Source organism: Ziziphus jujuba, chromosome 3 (genome assembly GCF_031755915.1).
Source record: "Ziziphus jujuba cultivar Dongzao chromosome 3, ASM3175591v1".
NCBI classification, from domain to species: domain Eukaryota; kingdom Viridiplantae; phylum Streptophyta; class Magnoliopsida; order Rosales; family Rhamnaceae; genus Ziziphus; species Ziziphus jujuba.
In genome coordinates, this window is record NC_083381.1 from 15,817,476 (window position 1) to 15,823,475 (window position 6,000).

Here is a 6,000-nt window from a genome sequence, read left to right on the forward strand (position 1 = left end):
AAAATTAATAATGCTTTTTAAAATTGTTAAAAAAAAATTACAAAGAATTATTATTATTATTATTGTTGTTGTTGTTATTATAAGTACTAGCTATATAAAAAAAACAACAATATTAATACTTTTTGTGACAAATAATGTTTTTAAAAATAATTCAAGAGTAAAAATAAAATAATGGAATATATATTAAAAACAGATCGACACATATAAAATAAATATAAATGAAAACTTATTAATTGAAAGATTATTTTCTAGTTAAAAAAAATCATTTTATTTCAATTAATAATTCTCCAACAGGATTAATGTTCTCAATTACTTTTTCTCTATTTCTAAATAACATTCTTAAAATAAATTTAACGAGAAAGATTATTTTCCAGCAAAAAATATCATATCAATAATTCTTCCAATAGGTTTTATGTTCTCATTTTTTTCTTATTTACAAATAATATTTTTAAAAAATTAATTAAAAAATATCAATACTACGTTTTCGGTTTTTGCCTATTCCAACACCACCCTAAGGTTCCTTCATTTGAAAGCATAGATTAGCAAAAAACATGAAAGGATCCAAATATGGATGAGTGAACTTTTAAAGAATAAGTTTAATACTTATAAGCTAATCAAATATTAATACATAATGATTGATGTTTATTTTGATATATTAACTTGACACCTCTAATACTATTCTTTCTAATATGTATTTTTTTATTTATATAGATTTTTAATTTTCCAAAAAAACAAGTTTTTTTTAATGCTTATTCAAATATTTTTATTTTTTTATATTAGGAAATCTATTTATTTTTATAACATCTAAATAGTAATCCAGAAATATTATAAAGATTCTAAATAAAAAAAGTAAAAATTTATTAATTAAGTGATAAGGTATTTATAAAATCTAAAAGGAAAATTTGGAAGGTTATTTTTACAAAATATGTTCTTTTATTTATTACATGTATATTTTTATATTGATATTTATTATTTTTTAAAAAATACTTCTAATATTTTCTAGTATGTATTTTTTTTTTTATAAATTTTTACTTGTCCAAAAAACATTAATTGATTTAATGCATCTTCAATTTTTTTTTTTTTTTGGGGTTGGTCTTTACTTATTTATTTTTTTAGGATATCCATTATATGTAATTTTTTTTGGTTTAAATTTTTTTTTCTTTTAACACTTGTTAAAAAAATAATAATCCTCTTGTAATAATTTTTTATTTTTTTATTAATCCTTTGTTAGGAAATTTTTGCTCTATTGCCTCTAAATTATATAGATTTGCACTTTAAACGCTCACTTTTAGCCCTATGTACCGGTTATGTAATAACTCTCTTACAAAGTTAGGAGAAAAAATAAGCATAGGATGATGCAAGAAAAAGTAAAACTCAAGATACGCAAAACCCTAAAAAAAAAAAAAAATTATTTTGAATTGAAAGTGCAAAATTATATATAATTTAGAGTGCATTAGTTCAAACATTCCTAATCTTTATGAAGGTGGTATTTGGACTTCTTTTTGATAAGAATATACTATTTGGATTAATTGCCAAAAAAAAAAAAACTATTTGAATATATATATATATATATGGCAATATCACAGTAAGAATTGATGATAATTTTTTTTTAAATCGTTAATTTTTATCTTTTTTTATCTTTTTCGTACGCTTATTATTTTTTTAATGATAATTTTTTTATTTGCTTTTCTTTTTTCCTTTTTGGTAAATTATACTTAGGGTTTTTTTAAAAATAACCACTTTGTAAATCAGCAATTGAAAAATAACAATTTTTTTTTTAAAAAAATAACCACCTTTTTACATATCTAGACCAAAATACCCTTTAACAATATATATATATATATATATTTTTTTTCTACTTTCCCTTTCAAATCGTTTAGATTAGTGTTGAATTGTTTTACTTTTAAAAAATCCATCGCCGCCGTCGTCCTCACACTGCCATCATCCTTGCATTTTGAAGCTCCAACCTAAAGATGCCGCCGAACACATCTTCGTCAAAGGGACTTGGTTCCACTCCCATTTCGACCTCTTAATAATAATTGATGGCCTTCACACTTGGATCTGCCAAGGTTCTTCTTTTTTTTTTTTTTTTTTTTTTTTTTTTTTAATGAAGAAATATAGGTTTGTGCTAACCATTGTCTATTCTTGTTCTTGCTTAACTATTTAGTACATAGTACCTACTTATCTAGTTCTCTGTCTTTGATAATTTATATATAAAACAAAATATGTATTTTCTTCATTTGGTTAATGTGCAAGTAGATTGATGCTTTGGATAACATTGGAAGATCTTAGCTACAGAATTTTTATGTGTTTTAGTTTTACAAAACCAATGCTTATGAATTATTGCACTAGAGAATGAGATATGTGAAATCCCTTGAGAGTTTATTGATGGTACAAACTAACTGGAGCAAGTACTATTTTGTTGATAAATAGTTTGACGCGTGTAATGGATATTATTATGATGGCTACAACCAAATTCCTTTAACAAACCAACTATCTGGACAGAAGGTTGGGATGGATGGCATGATTTAGACATTATTATTATGTTGTGTTGAATATTTTTTATTTTGTTTGGTTAAATGGTTAACAATCTGTATTTTATAATGTAGGTATACGTCATGGGGTGGAAGATTACCTCATAGACCTGTTAAGGTTCTAGCATTTGCAGTTTCACTCTTTTTCCAGCATGGAAGGAGCTTTTAAAATTACTATATGGTATTATATAATGACATACTGTGATTAAGGTTGAGAAATATGTACAACATGATATAATTCTAGTTGACATGGTATCAAAGTATTGAAAGAATAAACATCTCTTATATACTTTTCTTTGGTAGCATCACTTGTGTTATTAAAGCCATGTTGGTTTCCTTAGGATTGATCATTATAATTTTCTTTGGGGCCAAAATCAATTTCTCTATTGATATTGTTATTTAAATTTGGTAATAGAAGATGGATTTAAGATAGAATATGGTAAGTGGCATTGTTTCCAAAAAATAAACTTTATTCATTAACTGGCTTTTATCTGTGTCTTTTTTTCCTTTTATATGTATTTTATTATTTCTTCTTATTTAAACATGTTTCCTATATGTAGCCTAAAATTTACCGGCCAGTGTAAATGCTAACATTTTGAGTCTAATATCAATAAATGTTTTCTTGCTACAGGTCTACTTAGTGAGCCTAAATGGGGCATCTGAAAGATCTACATGCTTCTATAAAGCTTTGTGAACCTACACTAGTTGCAGTTGATTCACTCTAGTATATTAAATTGGGACCAAAGTAGGAGGTTTGTACTAACCATCGTCTATCCTTGTTCTTGCTTAATTATTTAGTACATGGTATCTACTTATCTAGTTCTCTGTCTTTGATAATTGATATATAAAATGAAATATGTATTTTCTTCATATGTGTGATGAGTCATTGTCATCTGCAAACTCTGATGTCCTAGCATGAATTTTTCACATTTTTAAACATGATTTGATCTAGAAATTTTTTAGAGGAGTTAAATATAGATTGTTCCATTTGACCATAAATTTACAGGGTCTAATACAGCTCTACTCAATGAGCTTACTCATTATTCTCTCAGTGTGTCTTAGTATGAGACCTAGATAGAGGAGGCACTGTCATAATTAACTCATAATACTCTAATTTCATTTTGCTAAATTCATGTATTGCTATTTCATCTTAATGATATTGACGAATTTCATGTAAAAAAATGAAAAAAGAAAAGACCTCATGCTCACATGTGGATAGAACAAATTGCTCATACTAGAATGTAAGCAACTTAAAGGTCACATACGTTAGATTTGATTAAAAGAATTATATCTAGATTAATAGTTTCATGAGTTGTCTAATTTGTTCCTGCCTTGATCATATTCCCAACAACCAAATGATTAGAGCTTCCAAAATATTTTCCATGTGTTAGCATATTTTATTTTAAAAAAAAAGTTGTGACTCCTTATAAATTTGTGTTTCTTAATGACTTTTTCCTCCTACTGGTTGATGTTTAAGTTTTAGTAGAAGATATTTTTAAGTCTAAAATTGGTTTCAAAACCCTACTGTTAAAGTTTCTCTCCTTTCAACATTTAGCATTTTGATCCAATAAAGTTTCTCAGTTCTAAGATGGTGCCAATCATGAGGACCCTACTAATCAACAGCCATAAATTAAACCAAACCTTTGCAAAAACTAAGAAAGATACAAAATTTAGGATGTTGTATAATTTATTTAAATTATGGTCTCAAACTCAAAACAATAGTTTTTCTACATATATATATATATATATATATGTATACACATGGACGAAAACAAGCTTTCATTCCAATGCCAAATTGTATATTGTTTGCTTTGTACTTTTATTTGTGAAAGATAAGAGAGTAAAAAGAAAATGGGTTGGGGTATTAACAAAGAAATGTAAATTCAGTCTAACCATCCAGTGCAGGATATATGACCATCTAGACCAAACCACCTCTTTTCCAGCAGAAAGTTGACCAGGGAATAAAACAATCTCTTGCTCAAACCAAAAAATGACCCCAAGGCAGAAGGCGATCTTTTATTAGATTCACTCACTCAAAAATATCACCATCAAGAATTAAATCCAAACTGCAAGTTATATTTCATTTCCTTAGTGGTTTGATCAAATGTAGGGTACATGAAACAAAAGACGAGACAAAATAATGGGATTATAATTTAAAAAACTAATGAATCACTGAAAGAAATTCTAGATGCAATAACAAGATTTTAGATGATGCATTTCATTATCAAGTCAACAAGACAATAGCTCGAAGTCCATAATACCACTAGCCAGAAGCCATTAGATTCTTTAACAAGGAACAAAACAAAAATAGCAAGAAATTATAATTTGTCATTGAGATGTGGACATTAGATAAATGGGGAAGTGTGTGAACACCATCATTGTCGTTGATCGCTTTGGTCCAACCTCTCGTTCGCCGCCGTCGTCTTCGTCGCACTGCTGTCGTCTTCGTCACGCCACCGTCGTCCAACCAAGACGAGTCTTCCATGGAAGAGATAGAGAGGTAGGCAATTGGCATAACTTAAACCTCGAGCCGATGGGTCTCGCTTTTGGTATTGTGTTTGTTATTGTTAATATGGTTAGGTTTGTAATATGTATTATGCATCTGAGTAACATTTTTTTTTTTCAATTTTTAAGAGGTTGCCAAAATAATTATAAACCTTTGCTTTCTTTGCTTTCTAGATTTTCTTTGGCTTACTTTCTTTCCTTGATTTTTAAATCTTTGTCAATATTTAGGCAATGAAGAGCTAGTCTCTTTGGAAATATCTAAATGTTACGTGGAAACAATTTAATCCCATTTTCATATTCATCCATAAAAAAAATAAAAAAAATGTTACTGGAAATGGAGCAGTAACTTTGAAAGGAACTCTCTCCATTTCAGAACTCCTCTGTTTTATTTATTCATTTATTTATTTTCCTCCTTCCTCTATTTTCTTTTATTTGTTGCCAAGTGTTTGAAAAGTAATTGAATGTTGCAGTGTAGATAGGTAATGTTACATTTACTATTTAAATATGTAAATTTTGGATAGCAGATTGAAAAATGGAATGTGATTCAAGAAGGAGAAAAAAAAAAAAGAAGATTGAAAATTGGAATAGTATTTTTCTTCTTATGAATCAAGATGTGGATATCGAGCTTTTCAAAAGGGAAAGTAGAAAGAAACCTTAATTGTTGAAAGGGAAAGTTGAAAGAAGCCCTATTTCGAAAGGGAAAGTAATAAGAAAATGAAAAGCAACCAAAAAATAAATAAATAAATAAAAAAACACATGCATTTTGATAGAGAAAAGAAAAAAATATCTTCATTAAGGGTATTTTCATCCAAAAACGTAAAAAATGGGCTAGTTTTTTTTTTAAAATTTTTTTTACTATTCTTCAAAAATCATATTACGGGGTGCCTATTTTTCAAAAAAACCGTCGAGACAAATGCCCTAGGCCCACTGCTATTTCGCCCACGTTTCTTTGACTTTTTGG

General features: G+C 27.6%; 1 long non-coding RNA gene across 1 annotated transcript; it reads left to right on the forward strand.

Moving 5' to 3' along the window:
- The first annotated feature begins 1,880 nt into the window (after positions 1-1,880).
- On the forward strand, positions 1,881-3,533 carry LOC125423399 (uncharacterized). Its single transcript, XR_007242014.2, has 3 exons — positions 1,881-2,069; positions 2,610-2,715; positions 3,166-3,533. It is a non-coding gene; the product is annotated as an uncharacterized LOC125423399 (long non-coding RNA).
- The last annotated feature ends 2,467 nt before the right edge of the window (positions 3,534-6,000 follow it).